This window comes from Oryx dammah, unplaced genomic scaffold, assembly GCF_014754425.2.
Source record: "Oryx dammah isolate SB20612 unplaced genomic scaffold, SCBI_Odam_1.1 HiC_scaffold_1, whole genome shotgun sequence".
Lineage (NCBI taxonomy): Eukaryota > Metazoa > Chordata > Mammalia > Artiodactyla > Bovidae > Oryx > Oryx dammah.
The window spans coordinates 13,239,360-13,257,709 of record NW_024070185.1 but is presented as its reverse complement, the minus strand read 5'-3'; positions in this window follow the sequence as shown (position 1 = coordinate 13,257,709).

Sequence of the window (18,350 nt, the reverse complement as noted above, 5' to 3'; positions counted from 1 at the left end):
CTAAACTGTTCCAATGCCATAGCTTTTATGCAAAATGTGATTGTTAGTTTTACGTGTGAACACTAATCTAGGTGCTTCTGTGAATAAATTTTGTACCTGTGGTTAATATCTACAGTCAGTTGAGTTTACGTAGGGTTTCCTTGATAAAGCAGGTGGGCTTCATACAATCAGTTGAAAGGCCTTTAGAACAAAATATGAGGTTTCCCAAAGAAAAGATTCTGACTCAGATCTACAGACTGTCTTTATTTCAAATACGGAGTTTTAGCCTGCATGATCACTCCACCAATTTTGAACCTGCCTTCTTTACAATCACTTAAATCAATGCCATGGATGGATGGACAGATAAACAGATAGATGGGTATGAGAACATTTATCATATAAATACTATAGAGATATTGACTGAATAAAATTGTATAATCTCTTAGTAGTTATTCTGTCCATAGATAAAGACTCCCCAAATCATATCAATAATGAAAAAATCCTTTATTTAAATGTAAAGGAAGTTAACTAATTTGATTATGTAAATTCCATGAAAGATGCCAGATTTGGCAAAAGAGAGACTGTTTTCATGTTTTTCTTAGTAGAGAAAAATATTTTCTAGGAGATCACCCAAAAATTCTCCTACCTTATTGGTCACAATTAAATTATTTGCTATGGTGATATAAGAGGATCTGAGGCTAATATAAATTTTTAAAAAGATATGACCTTGAAGGGCCAGTTGCACACAATGAGACTGATTTGAGCAATGCTTTAATAGGTTTACTTATGGGGCAAGACCCTCATAGCATGAGACACTCCAAAATATACAGCATTTAAAACTCCCTAAAACAAACTTGTATGGTAACATATATGAGTGAGAATAGTCATATATATATATATATATATATATATAATATACAATATATATAAACACATAGTGAAGTTGCTCAATTGTGTTCAACTCTTTGAAATCCCATGAACCATACGGTCCATGGAATTCTCCCGGCCAGAATACTGGAGTAGGTAGCCATTCCCTTCTCCAGGGGATCTTCCCAACCCAGGGATTGAACACAGGTCTCCTGCATTGCAGGCAGATTCTTTACCAGCTGAGCCACAAGGGAAGCTCATATAAACACATACATATTACACAAATGCATGGAGTATATAAACTTCAGGACAGTGTTGCAAAAAGAGTGGAGGAAAGTAGTCAAAGAGGACATAAAGTGACCCTCAGTTGTATGCACTGAAATTTATTTTAAAAGATTTTCCAGAACATTGCAGAGGAAGGTAAACTTCTAAACTCATTCTATAAGGCCACCATCACCCTAATACCAAAACCTGACAAAGATGCCACAAAAAAAGAAAACTACAGGCCAATATCACTGATGAACATAGATGCAAAAATTCTTAACTAAATTCTAGCAATCAGAATCCAACAACATATTAAAAAGATCATACACCATAACCAAGTGGGCTTTATCCCAGGGATGCAAGGATTCTTCAGTATCTGCAAATCAATCAATGTAATTCACCACATTAACAAATTGAAAAATAAAAGCCATATGATTATGTCAATAGATGCAGAGAAGGCTGTTGACAAAATTAAACATTCATTTGTGATAAAAACTCTCCAGAAAGCAGGAATAGAAGGAACATACCTCAACATAATAAAAGCTATATATGAGAAACACACAGCAAACATTATCCTCAATGGTGAAAAATTGAAAGCATTTCCCCTAAAGTCAGGAACAAGACAAGGGTGCCCACTTTCACCACTACTATTCAACATAGTTCTGGAAGTTTTGGCCACAGAAATCAGAGCAGAAAAAGAAATAAAAGGAATCCAAATTGGAAAAGAAGAAGTAAAACTCTCACTGTTTGCAGGTGACATGATCCTCTACATAGAAAACCCTAAAGACTCCACCAGAAAATTACTAGAGCTAATCAATGAATATGGTAAAGTTGCAGGATATAAAATCAACACACAGAAACCCCTTGCATTCCTATAACTAATACTGAGAAAGTAGAAAAAGAAATTAAGGAAACAATTCCATTCACCATTGCAACGAAAAGAATAAAATACTTAGGAATATATCTACCTAAAGAAACTAAAGACTTACATATAGAAAACTATAGAACACTGATGAAAGAAATCAAAGAGGACACTAATAGATGGAGAAATATACCATGTTCATGGATCGGAAGAATCAATATAGTGAATATGAGTACACTACCCAAAGCTATCTACAGATTCAATGCAACCCCTATCAAGCTACCAGCGGTATTTTTCACAGAGCTAGAACAAATAATTTCACAATTTGTATGAAAATATAAAAAATCTAGAATAGCCAAAGCAATCTTGAGAAAGAAGAATGGAACTGGAGGAATCAACCTGCCTGACTTCAGGCTCCACTACAAAGCCACAGTCATCGAGGCAGTATGGTACTGGCACAAAGACGGTAATATAGAACAATAGAACAAAATAGAAAGCCCAGAGATAAATCCACACACCTGTGGACACCTTATCTTCAACAAAGGAGGCAAGAATATACAATGGATTAAAGACAATCTCTTTAACAAGTGGTGCTGGGAAAACTGGTCAACCACTTGTAAAAGAATGAAACTAGATCACTTTCTAACACTATACACACAAATAAACTCAAAATGGATTAAAGATCTAAACGTAAGACCAGAAACTATAAAACTCCTAGAGGAGAACATAGGCAAAACACTCTCTGACATAAATCACAGCAGGATCCTCTATGATCCACCTTCCAGAATACTGGAAATAAAAGCAAAAATAAACAAATGAGATCTCATTAAAATTAAAAGCTTCTGCACAACAAAGGAAACTATAAGCAAGGTGAAAAGACAGTCTTCTGAATGGGAGAAAATAATAGCAAATGAAGCAACTGACAAACAACTAATCTCAAATATATACAAGCAACTTATGCTGCTCAAGTCCCATAAAATAAATGACCCAATCAAAAAATGGGCCAAAGTGCTAAATAGACATTTCTCCAAAGAAGACATATGGATGGCTAACAAACACATGAAAAGATGCTCAACATCACTCATTATCAGAGAAATGAAAATCAAAACCACAATGAGGTACCATGTCACACCAGTCAGAATGGCTGCGATCCAAAAGTCTACAAGCAATAAATGCTGGAGAGGGTGTGGAGAATAGGGAACCCTCTCACACTGTTGGTGGGAGTGCAAACTAGTACAGCCACTATGGAGAACAGTGTGGAGATGCCTTAAAAACTTGCAAATAGAACTGCCTTATGACCCAGCAATCCCACTGCTGAGCACACACACCAAGGACCTAAAATTGAAAGAGACACGTGTACCCCAATGTTCATCACGGCACTGTTTATAGTAGCCAGGACATGGAAACAACCTAGATGTCCATCAGCAGATGAATGGATAAGAAATCTGTGGTACATATACACAATGGAGTATTACTTAGCCATTGAAAAGAATACATTTGAATCAGTTCTAATGAGATGGATGAAAGTGGAGCTTATTATACAGAGTGAAGTAAGCCAGAAAGAAAAACACCAATACAGTATACTAACACATATATATGGAATTTAGATAGATGGTAATGATAACCCTGTATGTGAGACAGCAAAAGAGACACAGATTTTTAGAACGGACTTTTGGACTCTGTGGGAGAGGGAGAAGGTGGGATGATTTGGGAGAATGGCATTGAAACATGTATACTATCATGTAAGAAATGAATCGCCAGTCTATGTTTGTTACACGATACAGGAGGCTTGAGCCTGGTGCACGGAGATGATCCAGAGAGATGATATTGGGTGGGAGGTGGGAAGGGGGTTCAGGATTGGGCACTCATGTACACCTGTGGCTGATTCAATGTATGCCATGTCAATGTGTGGCAAAACAAATACATTACTGTAAAATAAAATAAAGTAAAAATAAAAATTAAAAAAAAATATATATATAATAAATGTTATACTACCTGAATAAAATGGAAGATAAAAATCATTCAGTCATTTCAGTAGAGAAAAAAAAAGTATTTGAAAAATACAATATCTTTTCATGACAAGAATCCTCAACAAATTGGGAAACAAAGTAACAAACTTCAACATAGTGAAGGTCATATACAACAAACCTACAGTGAACACTATTCTCAAAGATGAAAGTTTAAAATCTCTTCCTCTAAATGGAACAAGATCAGAGTGTGCATATTCAACATAGTACTGGAAATTCTAGGTAAGAGTTATCAGGCATGATTTAAAAATAAAATAAAAGGCATGCTAAAGGAAGAAGTAAAACTGTCTTTATTTGAAGATGATATGATTTTTTTTTTATAAAAGTATATGTCAATTGAGATAAACACAATTTCTCAAAAAAGAGGCAAAAATACTTAATATAAAGTAAAATTAATTGAATTTAACAGTGAAAAAAGATCTTCAATGAAATGATAAATATACATGAAAAGAAAAATCAGAATGGAGAGAGAATGTTTATCACAGAGATGAGAAAGATACCAATCAGAAAATATTGTCTATAGATCAAAAGAAATACATAATTCAATAGAAAATAATTCATAGAAGAAATATAATAAACCAATAAACACTTGTTAAGATTCAGAACTTCAGTAGAAATCATGGAAATGTAAAATAATCCAATTATTCAGGGAAATAAAATTGTTATTACACAGAATTTAATTTTCTTCTCACTAGAATTACAGGTTTTGGGTTTTTTTTAATGTGTCAATTGCAAGTAAAGGGGAAAATTTAAAGCACCATGTACCCTTAGACACTGGAGAAGTTGTAAATTATATGACATTTTCCATCTTAGATATAGAAAATCCTGAAAATTTTACCAAAAAACTTTTAGAATCAATCAGTAAATCCAGTAAAGTTGCAGGATGTAAAATAAACATAGATAAATCAGTTGCTACTTCTATACCCTATCAATGAAATATTTAAAAAATAAAATGATTCCATTCACAATAGCATTATAAAAGACAAATATTAAAATAGCAACAAAATATCATTAGAAACAATGAAGGAATAATTGAACCAAGGAAATGAATAATCTATAGAGTGAGAAGACTGATGAAACAAACTGAAGAAGACATAAACAATGGAAAGACATCCTGTGTTCATGGATCAAAGGAATTAATATGGTGAAAAGCCCATACCGCACAGAGTCATCTACAGATTCAATATAATCTCTATTAAAATTCTAATGGTATTTTCACATAAACAGAAAAAAAAAATCCTAAATTTGTATAGAAACACAACAGATCCTACATAGCCAAAGCAATCCTTAAAAAGAAGAACAAAGCTGGGGGCATCACACTTTCTGATTTCTAAACATGCTATAAATCTATAGTAATAAAAACAAACTATGATATTGGCATAAAAATGCAATACTTAGACCAGTGGAACAAAACAGAAATTCCAGGATTAAATCCCTGTATATACCGTCAATCAGTATTTGATAAGAGAGCCAAAATATTACATGATGAATGAAGAATCTCTTCAAAAAATGGTCTAAGGAAAAACTGATAACCACAACAGAAAAATGAAATTAAACTCCTATCTCACACTACTCACAAATTTCAAATTGAAATGGATTAAAGACTTAAACATAAGACATGAAAATGTGAAACTCCTATATAAAACATTGGGAGAAATCTTCTTAATATTGCTCTAGCAAATATTTTCTGGTTATGACACCAAAACCAACACATAAAAAAATAAATAAATGGAACTGTATCAAACTCAAAAGTTCTGCATAACCAAAGAAACAATCAACAAAAGTAAGTGGCAAAATACAAAATGAGAAAAAGAAAAATATTTGCAAACCACATAACAGATAAAATGTTAATATCCAAGATATGTAAAGAACTCAAAAACTCAATAATAATAAAAAATCAAACAAGCTAATTAATTTTAAAAATGGGCAGAGGAAGAGACATTTTTCCAAAGAAGATATGAACATGGCCATCAGATACAAGAAAAGTTTCTCATCACTAATATCAGGAAAACACTAATCAAAACCACAATGGGATATCACCTCCATCTGTTAGAATGGTTACCATCACAACACAAGGGATAATTTGGGGCAACGATGTGGAGAAAAGGGAATCCTTCTGCATTGCTGGAGGGAATGTATGGTGGTTCAGCCATTATGGAGGACAGAATGAAGACTCCTTAAAAAATTAAAAATGGAACTATCATATGATCCAGAAATCCCATTTCTGAATATATATCTGATGGAAATAAAAACAGAATATTAAAAAATATGTATCTGCACTTTATGTTTACTGCAGCATTATTCAAAATAGCCAAGATATGGAAACAACCTAAGTGCCCATCAAAATGAAGTGGTATATTCAACACAATTGATTAGGCAGTCATGAGAAAGAAGGAAATCCTGCCAGTGGCAAGAATACTGATGGATCCTGAGAATATTATGCTAAGTGAAATGTTAGACAGAAAAAGATAAATATTGAATGGTATCACTTATTTGTGGAATCTATAAAAGCTGAACTCGCAAATGGAGAGTGGAATGGTAGTTACCAGTGGTTGAGGAATGGGAGAATTGGGAAAATGTTATTCAAAGGGTACACACTTGCAATTATATGATGAATAAAACTAGAGACCTAATGACCAGCATTGTGGTTATACTTAACATTACAGCATTACATCATTTAAAGTTGGTAAGAGACTAGATCTTAAATATTCTCACCACAAGAAAACATATAATAAGTATGTGAAGTGATGGAGGTGTTAACAAATGCTATGGTGATCATCATATTGCAATATATGAATGTGTAAAATCAGGTTGTACACCTTGAATTTTCACAGTGTTATCTGTCAATGACATTCCCAAAATAAACCAGAATAATTATAAATTAAAAAATAACTTAATGAACATTAACTATTTAATATAAACCATTAAACCAGACATTATATACATGTTATCTCATTCAAGCCTCAAAATTTTCTATAAATTGGATACTATTATTCCATATTTATAGATGATACTTTAATTGAAGAAGTTTAAAAGATATGGACTAACTACACAGCTACTAACTATCAAGGCAGAATATAACATAAGACCATTTAATTATAATGCAAGTATGTAGGGGGTACAATTTCATGTTACATACTTTATTATCTACAATATAACTATATTAACTGGAACTATTATATATGCTGTGGGATATTTCTTATGAATATTTAAATTCAAAATAAAATTTTCATCAAAAAATATACATAGTAACACTATCCTTTTATTTCACAACAACTAGCTATCTGAAAGACTCTCAGAATGGCTGTATGAAGAACTTGACAAGTTTTCATTTCCCCAAAACGAGAGTGTTATTTGACAAAACTGTCTTGAATAGCCTTTTAAATCACCTGTGCTAAGACAAGGAACACATTTAGAAGAATTTATTCAACTAAATCTACTCAACCCAGGTGAAAAGCACAGCTGTCATTTTACTCAGATTCAACTCCCATCTCAATTTACTTCACCCCAGCTCCATGGTCCTGCCTAAGGAGCTGACATTATTTGGAGATGATCATGGAAAATCAATGCCAAAGAATGCCATGGAAAAATAATAATAAAGATATCATCAGCAAATACAACATTTGACAAAATCTAACACGAAAAGCAGAGACATAACTTTGCCGACTAAGGTCCATCTAATCAAGGCTATGGCTTTTTCAGTAGTCATGTATGGATGTGAGAGTTGGACTGTGAAGAAGACTGAGCGCCAAAGAACTGATGCTTTTGAACTGTGGTGTTGGAGAAGACTCTTGAGAGTCCCTTGGACTGCAAGGAGGTCCAACCAGTCCATTCTGAAGGAGATCAGCCCTGGGTGTTCATTGGAAGGAATGATGCTAAAGCTAAAACTCCAGTACTTTGGCCACCTCATGCGAAGAGTTGACTCATTGGAAAAGACTCTGATGCTGGGAGGGATTGGAGGCAGGAGGAGAAGGGGACAACAGAGGATGAGATGGCTGGATGGCATCACTGACTCGATGGACGTGAATCTGAGTGAACTCTGGGAGTTGGTGATGGACAGGGAGGCCTGGCATGCTGCAATTCATGGGGTCACAAAGAGTCAGACGTGACTGAGCGACTGAACTGAACACTGATTTATGATAAAATCCTCAACAACCCAGGAATAGAAATATGAAAACACAAGGTATATAGAAAAACTAGACCTCACATCATGTTTAATGATAAGACACTAAATGCCTTATCCTTAAGATCAGGAAAAAAAGGCAAGTGTTCATTTTCACCATTTTTTTTTAATACTATACTGGAGGATCTAGGAAGTGCAGTAATTTAAGGAAAATAAATATTAATAAAATGGGACATGGAAGAGAATAAAGGCTTTTATTTCCAGATCACATTATTTTATTGAAGAGTATGAAGGAGAGTTAATTAATCTGTTCTAAGTTGATGAGGTAAAGGCTTCTGATCAGAAACATTTTTCTAAAGGAAATAATTCCTGAGCTTTATATTAAACTATGAGTAATTATCTAAGTCAAGAGGCTTTAGAAAGATCATACAAAAAAGTGGAAACTGAGAACATGGTATGTATGAGAAACCTCAAGGTCTTCAAAGTAAACAGTGTAAGGTAAGAATAGTTTTTAAAAAATCACATTAGAAACAAAAATATAACAGATTATTACATCTAAACTTCAGCTGATGGAAATCACATGCATTTGGTGTCGTTTGCATTAGAAAAACATTCAGTAAGACTTTGGAGGATAGATTTGAGAGTGACGTAACTGATATCAGAAAGATGATTTGGGTGAGTGACACAGAACTCCACATAAGTAATGGTGGGGACTTGAATCACGACCCAAGTATATAAAAAAAAGATGGAGAGGAAGAGATATTTCTTCATACATGGAGAGTATAAAGGCATTTGAGCTTTATGATTAATCAGTATGAATGGATGAGAAAATTAAGAAAAAAAAAAGAGTATCTGATGTTTCAAGCTTGGGGGACAAGGAAAACACACTGGTTTAGAAAAGGATAGAGCAAGATGATACATTACATTTCAGATATGCTGAGTTTAAAATGCTTGTGGAATTTCTTTGGTCACCCAGTGGCCAAGACTCCATGCTCCCAATGCAAGGGCCCTGGTTCAATCCCTGGTCAGAGAAGTAGATCCCACATGCCCAGAACTAAAAATATCACATATGTCAAGATGAAGATTGAAGGTCCTGCCCCCATGCCACAACTAAGACCCACAGCCAAATAAATACATAGTTTTTTAAATGCCCGTCAAAGTAAAATGTATAGTAGAGATTTGGAAATACAATTTTTAAAAATACATTAATCAAGTATACTCAATTTACAATATAATGGAAGTTTCTGGTATACAGCACACCAGTTCAGTTCAGTTCAGTTGCTCAGTCATGTCCGACTCTTCGCAACCCCATGAATCGCAGCACGCCAGGCCTCCCTGTCCATCACCAACTCCCAGAGTTCACTCAGATTCACATCCATCGAGCCAGTGATGCCATCCAGCCATCTCATCCTCTGTCGTCCCCTTCTCTTCCTGCCTCCAATCCCTCCCAGCATCAGAGTCTTTTCCAATGAGTCAACTCTTTGCATGAGGTGGCCAAAGTATTGGAGTTTCAGCTTCAGCATTACTCCCTCCAATGAACACCCAGGACTAATCTCCTTTAGGATGGACTGGTTGGACCTCCTTGCAGTCCAAGGGACTCTCAAGAGTCTTCTCCAGCACCACAATTCAAAAGCATCAATTCTTCGGCACTCAGCTTTCTTCACAGTCCAACTCTCACATCCATACATGACCACTGGAAAAACCATAGCCTTGACTAGATGGACCTTTGTTGGCAAAGTAATGTCTCTGCTTTTGAATATGCTATCCAGGTTGGTCATAACTTTCCTTCCAAGGAGTAAGCATCTTTTAATTTCATGGCTACAATCACCATCTGCAGTGATTTTTGAGCCCCTCCAAAATAAAGTCTGACACTGTTTCCATTGTTTCCCCATTTATTTCCTATGAAGTGATGCACATACATATATATATAATTCTTTTTTTAGATTCTTTTCCCTTATAGGTTTTTACACAATATTGAGTATAGTTCCCTGTGTCATACAGCAGGTCCTTGTAGGTTATCAATTTTATACATAGTAGCGTTTACATTGGTGAAGGCAATGGTGACCCACTCCAGTACTCTTGCCTAGAAAATCCCATGGACGGAGGAGCCTGGTAGGCTGCAGTCCATGGGGTTGTGAAGAGTCGGACACGACTGAATGGCTTCACTATCATTTTCCACTTTCATGCACTGGAGAAGGAAACGGCAACCCACTCCAGTGTTCTTGCCTGGAGAATCCCAGGGATGGGGGAGCCTGGTGGGCTGCCGTCTATGGGGTCGCACAGAGTTGGACACGATGGAAGTGACTTAGCAGCAGCAGCAGCAGCGTCTACATGCTAATCTCAGCCTCTTAATTTGTTCCTTCCCCCACCCCCTCTTTTACTACTGGTAACCACATTCATAAATCTATGAAGAATGATGTTGGAAATAATACTCTAAAGAGGTAAACAGCAAAACATGGTAACTAACATGCAGAGATGAAATCAGGTGTGAGAAGCCCAAACTGCAATATAAAATATTAAAGAGTAATGATATAAGTGACAGTGATAAAAAGGGGCCAAGGCAAAAGGAGGAGGAGGAAGGAGGGTAGAGGGAAGGGAAGAAGCTGAGGAAGAAGAAGGAAAAACATAAGAAGAAGAAATAATGACATACATGTAAGGAAGGGGAAACAAATTAGAATTTTAAGAAGATGGGAACAGTAAAATAATTCAACATGGTAAAGAACAAATGAAATTCATTCCACACTATATTAAAAAAGTATGGAGCATTAGTATGGAGCATTAAGTAGAATGATGGGAGAAGAACCTACATGGCAGTAATTTTAAAATAGACTGAAAATAAAGAAAGGAGAATATTGAGAATAAAGTACTAGCACAAGTGGTTTAATTTAATAGTCAACTACCTACAGCTAATAATCAGCAGTGGACAATCAATGAGCAGCTACAAAGCAGATAATCAGGAGATTTTGTAGCCAGCTGTGATATGTTTGCTCTCTGAGAACCACCTTTGTTATCACGGTTGCTGTTATTGTGTTGCTATCAATGGAGGAAAAAAAAGTAGCATTGTAAAAAGTGAAATAAGAAGCCCACAAAGAGGAAAATATTTCACATGTCAGATGTTACTGAATATGAATAATTAGATAAGCCAGTTACAAGTGACAATCTAATTTTAACTATTTCTGATCTCTTAAATTTTTTCACTGTTTATATTTCCTTTATCACATATATGAATCCTAAATAAATGAGGCAAGCCTCAATTTGAGTTCCATTTTTGTATGAAAAATATGTTAATGAGATTCTAATAAAAATTGACTAAGAACTGCTAAACCAATCTTAACTGAGAAGACACAGTACTTACAGCTCATTAAATCTGATATGATCTTAAAGGCCAAAAAGAAATATCTGGGGAGCTTTGAGGCACTTTGTTTCTCTTCTGTTTTATTATTAATAGTTCTTTATGTTCTTTCTCTGAGTATTTGATAAATATGAACACAAAATCCACAAAAAGTATGGTTTTTAGATTAAGATAAGGTACTTACCTTAAAATTTTATGTGACAAATGAAAACTTTTCTCTAATCCAAATATGGACCTAAATATGTACATGTTAGTATGACAAAATAACCTCTTTGCAGGGAAAACAACTGTTTCATAGGAATTAATTAAAGCAGTCTAAATTATGGAATAGAATTTTCTTTAATCTGTTCTGGCATAAGATAAATTAATGTAATCAACTTAAATTACGGTGAAATTTGGGTTAGTATAAATCTGTTAGTGATACATTGTTTAACTATGGATGAAACATCTACTGCATAAAGTGTTATTTCTTTGTGTGTACTGACACTTGAAGGACTGGAAGAAAAAACATAAAGATTGCTATTAAAAAGGAAATCCCTAATTCTTGTTCCCGTATGGTGTAACATTTGTGTACAACAACAATAACTGCATCACTCTCACCTCAAAAGAATTAATCACAATGATTTCCTCCCCCAAAAAACATCTATCTAAAACAGATTAGCTGAATACCCCATACGTTTTTTGGTGAATCAGAGAATACATTAGTATTATGATAGTTTGATTTTTCCAAGAAACTCTCTTCACTCTAAAATTTACAGTAGTTTGTAAACTTTTACTGCAGGAAATATTTAAAAGTTTTTCACTAGATGAAAAAATATAAAAATATTATAAGAATTTCTGAGAGGTAACAAAAGAATACTGTTTTTTTTTTTTTTTTTCTTTTACTGAAGCAATCATTGCTCCACACTGAACATATCAATGATCAAAAAAGAGCCAAAGCACCCAACAACAATGCAGGATGTGCTCTACAGGTTATTTTCTTACAAGAAAATCTCAGAAGAGGTTTCTTTTTTGGCATGTCTAAACTATTATACTTGTGTTTTAATAGATGAGAATAATTATTTTTTCCATGTATTTGCTAGGAACAATGCAAAATTTACTGAACTACAAAAGGACATGGAATTTTAGTAGCCCGATTAAGGATTATTTAGTTTTCAAACTTGTGCAAACATTCCATATCACAAAGCTCTACTCTGCATAATACATATGCAGCCTGGCATTTCCTCAGACCTCAATATGTTTGGTCATGTCCTTGATATAGCCATGTTGGGACGGTCAGAAGGTAATTGGGAACAGAATAGGATGCTACAACAAAGAAATGATAGAGAACACTGGCCCAGAATTAAGGAAATACTTATTTTTTCCATAAACAGTAATCCAAAGGTAGGAGGGGATTCCAAAGCTTATAGCATAATTTTGTCATCCTCAACATACGCTTCTACCTGAGTCCAAAACACTGTTCCTTTAATTGCGATGCTCAGTCAAATGGAAGAAGAAATGGAAAAAATGTAGAAGGAAAGCGATTCATTTAAAAGTTATATTAAAAAGCAGCAGTTCATACCAAAATAATGGGATATAGTCCGGCACAATTTCAAAATTAATTTTTTCCCCTCTTTTCCAAAAACTATGACCCATTCCTCAGAGAAGGTGCAGTTGTTAGGCTGGAGTTGTAAAAAAGGGGAAAGTATTTCTCTGCTTGCTGACTAGCCTGTCCTTGTTTCCAACTCCTCCTCCAATCTCTGGAGAGACTCATACATATTTTCTAAATTGCCACACCCAATCCAGGCTGGACAATTTCTGCCTGAATGATGCCACAATCTCTGATCCTTACTAGCATCATTCTTTAAGCGGGGGTCCCCAGCCTCTGGGCCATGGACCTGTACCTCATGTCAGATAATGGGCAACATCAGATTAGAAATAAAGTGTGCAACAAATGTAATGTAACTGAGTTGTCCCCAAACCATTCCCTTCCACTCAGCCCATGGAAAAACTGTTTTCCACTCATCCTGCCCCTGGTGCCAGAAAGTTTGGGAACTGATGCAAGGAATCTGAACTTCAAGACCAAATTCAAATTGAGAATTACTGGGCTTTGCTACTGGTTCAGTGGTAAAGAATCTGCCTGCCAATGTAGGAGACATTAGTTTGATCCCACAAATCAAAGACATGAGTTCAATCTGGGAAGATCCCAGATGCCACAAAATAATTAAGTCTGCATGCCACAACCATTGAGCCAGCACTCTAGAGCCTGGGAGCAACAACTACCAAAGCCCACATGCTCTAAAGAAGCTCTGCAACAAGAGGAGGCACTGAAACAAGAAGCCCATGCATAGGAACTAGACAGTAACCCTTGCTCTCAGCAACTAGAGAAAAGCCCATGCGAACAATGAAGACCCAGTAGCCAAAAATAAATAAATAAAATTATTTTAAAAAATCAGAATTACTGAACTCCTCTGCAATTCTGCAGAGGAATATGCTAGTATCTAAAGAGCACTTTCCAGGTTCTCCTCTTTTCCTATGTCAGATCCATTACACAAAATTCAATGCCTCTCTTCATATCTGTGCAAGTAACTATTCCTTATTCCTCAGGTAGAGATGTACTCATTTAGCTCTGCAATGATCTACTCTCTGATAAAAATGGCACAGTGTAAAGCGGGCTCCATAATTCTTAAAAACAGGCTAGGGGCTGTTAGGTTAGGGCATCTGGGAATGACTACCCATTCCAGTATTCTGGCCTGGAGAATTCCATGGACAGAGGAGCCCAGCAGGATAGAGTCCATGGGGTCACAAAGTGGTGGACATGACTGAGATACTTTCACTTTCTAGTGGTTTGCTCAGAGACTGGTCTAAAAGTCAGGGCAAGTCTCTTTTAACTCCAGACTCCCTTGCCTCAAAGGAAAACCAGAGAGGGGCCCGGTTAATACATGGAGCTTCCCTTCCCATTTGTTTAGGGTCAGTGCTGGTACTATAGGACTACACAGAAAATATTCTTAACCAGACGGAAAAAGGGTGGACAAGACACTGCAGAGAAGCAGGGACATGGGCTTGGTTTTCACAGATGAATAAACTGTGGGGAATACACCTCTTTCTGGAAAGCCATAACTGCTCAGGATCCATATTTCAGTCTCAGTGGCAATTAGTCTTCCAGCCATTACCGACCTTCTCTTCAAGAATATTGCTTTTAAATTCCTGAATGGCCAAGTGTTCAACGTTTCTTTTTCAGTCATTCTTATTTCTACAGTTGTATTTTTTTTCTCTCAATTTTACTTTACTTTCTATTTAAGTTTAATTTTAATGTGATTCTACTTTTCCTAACATCTACATCTCCTTTGATTCACATTCTGTTTCCCTTACCTGTGAGCTTTTCCATAGAGTCAGTTTTCCTTTCAAAGATCTCCATTACTTTCACTAATATGTGGTAATAAGTGTCAATCATCAACAATTTTAAATAGAGAACAAAATAAATATGAAAAAAAAAAGGAAGAGAGGCAATGGACTCGGTTTTCTCCAATTCCTATGTTAATCTCTAACCACCGATAATCATCAGTTTGGATACTACGTGCCAAGACAAAGGTCCTTAAATTAATAATAAACATACTTTACTACAACACTTTAATACATTTTAAGAATATCTGATGCTAAGAATATCACAAAAAATCTGTTTCTTACCACTCTTCACTTTATATTATTTTGAGTGTCTCAATAGATTGTAAGGAACTTAGTGTCGTACATGGGCCAAGCTAGTTGATTTTAACTCATTTGTTTTTGCAGTTTATATTATCCCTCCCTTGTCAACAGAGTTAAACCAGTAGCAAATACATAACCATTAGCTTTAATAAAAGGATATGAAAAGGTAAATGCATTTACTTTCAGATCCCATAATTAACATTCTGAAAACTGTTAGAATGAAATCTTAACAATTACAAAATATTTCAATTGTTAGAACCATTTGCATAAGAAGTGTAAGGAAAACTGAAAATCTCAGCCTTCAAAAGGGAGTATGTGAATAGCTGAAAGAAGTGGAAAAAGAAAGGGCTTTCAAAAATCACAAGAGGATAGAGTTTTCTGAACCACTAGATGTTATCTAGGAATAGATACTGCTGCTGCTGCTGCTGCTGCTAAGTCGCTTCAGTAGTGTCTGACTCTGTGTGACCCCATAGATGGCAGCCCACCAGGCTCCCCCGTCCCTGGGGTTCTCCAGGCAAGAACACTGGAATGGGTAGGAATAGATACTACAGGTAGCTGATGCCACAAAGACAGAGGAAGACCCCCCTGTGCATTTCAAGATGACTTAGATCTGAGTGGGGAATAGCAAGGAAAGAACAGAACCATGGAATGGCAAATAGATCACCCCTCACACCATGGCACATTGTCAGTCTTCTGGCAACCCATATATCACCTTATAGAAGGAAAATGAATTGTAGAAACATGTGAATGCTGAATCATTTAATAGGGACAAAAGAGAGAGTGAGTATAAATTAGACATGCCTGAGTTTACCATGAACTAGCAAAATTACTCCATGAGCCAAGTTAATTTCAGTCACAGGAAATTAGGACTGAAAATGTTCACAGGTGAAATGTATGTTTTTATAATTTCTCAGTTACTAAAAAGACAGCAATGATTGGATAGATTCATAAACTTAAGTCTGACTCAGGGCCGGATCTCCTGTATCTGATACTCAATCTCTCAAACACATTTAACTCCCCTCTTTTGTGACCCAGTCTTCCACCTTCTTTCCCAAAATCTAAGTGCTCTCCAATATTGACATGTCCATTGGTAAAAGCCCTTGTATCTATTTGTCAACCTGTTGTTATGATTTCTTCCTAGTTTCCCTGAACTTTTGTACTAGTAAGACACTTTCAACTGCAAGCAATAGAATCCTAATCAATAGGAGCGTAACCAACACAAATATTATTTAGGAAGAGGTCTGAAGGCTGATCATCTCAGAGTTAATCACAATAATCCTGTGAAGAAACTAGGATGTCTTCATATTCCAACTCAACCATAATAGCTGTTGATCTTTTTCATCATTAAGATTTTCAACTCATGATCACAAGATATTTGTTTTGATTCCAGACAACTTGTCAACTACAAGGCAGGAATAAAGGAAAGGAATGGTGCCGGTGAAGAATTATCCAACATCTGTCTGTATCAGAGTTTGGCAAAGGATATCCCCAAAGTATCCTATTAGATTTCCCTTTGTGTTTCATTGGCCATGAGTTATTGTTGTTGTTCAGTCACTCAATCATGTCTGACTCTTTATGATCCCATGGACTGCAGCACACCAGGCTTCCCTTTCACTACTTCCTGGAGCATGCTCAAACACATGTCCATTGAGTCGGTGATGCCATCCAACCATCTCATCCTTTGTCCTTCTCCCCCTGCCTTCAATCTTTTCCAGCATCAGGGTCTTTTCTAGTGAGGTGGCTCTTCGCATCAAGAGACCAAAGTATTGGACCTTCAGCTTCAGCATCAGTCCTTCCAATGAATATTCAAGACTGATTCCTTCAGTATTGACCAGTTTGATCTCTTTGCAGTCCACAGGACTCTCAAGAGTCTTCTTCATCTCCACAGTTCTAAAGCATCAATTTTTTGAAGCGTCAATTTTTCTTTATGGTCCAAATCTCACATCTATACATGACTACTGGAAAAACCATAGCTTTGAATAGACAGACCTTTCTTGGCAAAGTAATATCTTTGCTTTTTCATATGCTGTCTAGGTTTGTCATAGCTTTTCTTCCAAGGACCACACATCATTTAATTTCATGCCTGCAGTCACCATCTGCAGTGATTTTGGAGTCCAAGAAAATAAAGTCTGTCACTGTTTCCACTGTGTCCCTAACAATTTGCCAGGAAATGATGGGACTGGATGCCATGATCTTAGTTTTTTGAATGTCGAGTTTTAAGCCAGCTTTTTCACTCTCCTCATTTACCTTCATCAAGAGGCTCTTTAGTTCCTCTTTGCTTTCTGCCTTTCTGCTGCTGCTGCTAAGTCACTTCAGTTGTGTCTGATTCTGTGTGACCCCATAGACGGCAGCCCACCAGGCTCTGCCGCCCCTGGGATTCTCCAGGCAAGAACACTGGAGTGGGTTGCCATTTCCTTCTCCAATGCGTGAAAGTGAAATGTGAAAGTAAAGTCGCTCAGTTGTGTCCAACTCTTCGTGACCCCATGGACGGCGGCCCACCAGGCTCCTCCGTCCATGGGATTTTCCAGGCAAGAGTACTGGAGTGGGGTGCCATTGCTTTCTGCCTTAAGTAGGTCAAATAATGACCCTATCCCTCAAGAATAAAATATCAGGTAATAAACTATCTTCCCTGAAGGCTTCTACATTGGTATTGAACAAAACTGGAACTCAAAAGTTTTGGGCATCAAGGAAGTGTTTTCCTTTTGTTTATGATGAATTCTAAAGATTATGTCTCTTGGTTTCCCAACACAAAGTTATATCCATTGTCTTCATTCTAACAGTTTATAATTTGAAATCATATTCCCAGTGAACCTGTACAATATCTTTCCCATTTACATCTGCTGAGAAATGTTTATCTTTTCAGAATTCAACATGCTAGCCTAAGGAACATGACTATATGAAGCAAATTGGAACAGGATCATCTCCTTTCCAAACTGCCACAATTTCGTTCAGAAGTAAATCCTACCATATTATAGCCCTTATCAAGACAATACATCTGCTTTCCAGAGGGACATTAAAACTTTAACATTCAAGAGCATGTGAAAATACATGATTCAGATAATTTAATTGTCTATAACTTCATGACTTCTGTTATCTGAAACATTTTCATTGATGACATCAAAGAATTCCTAATTGTTTAGCACTAAGAGAAGCCTCTTAAATTCTAGAAACAATAATTTTCCATTTTGGCTT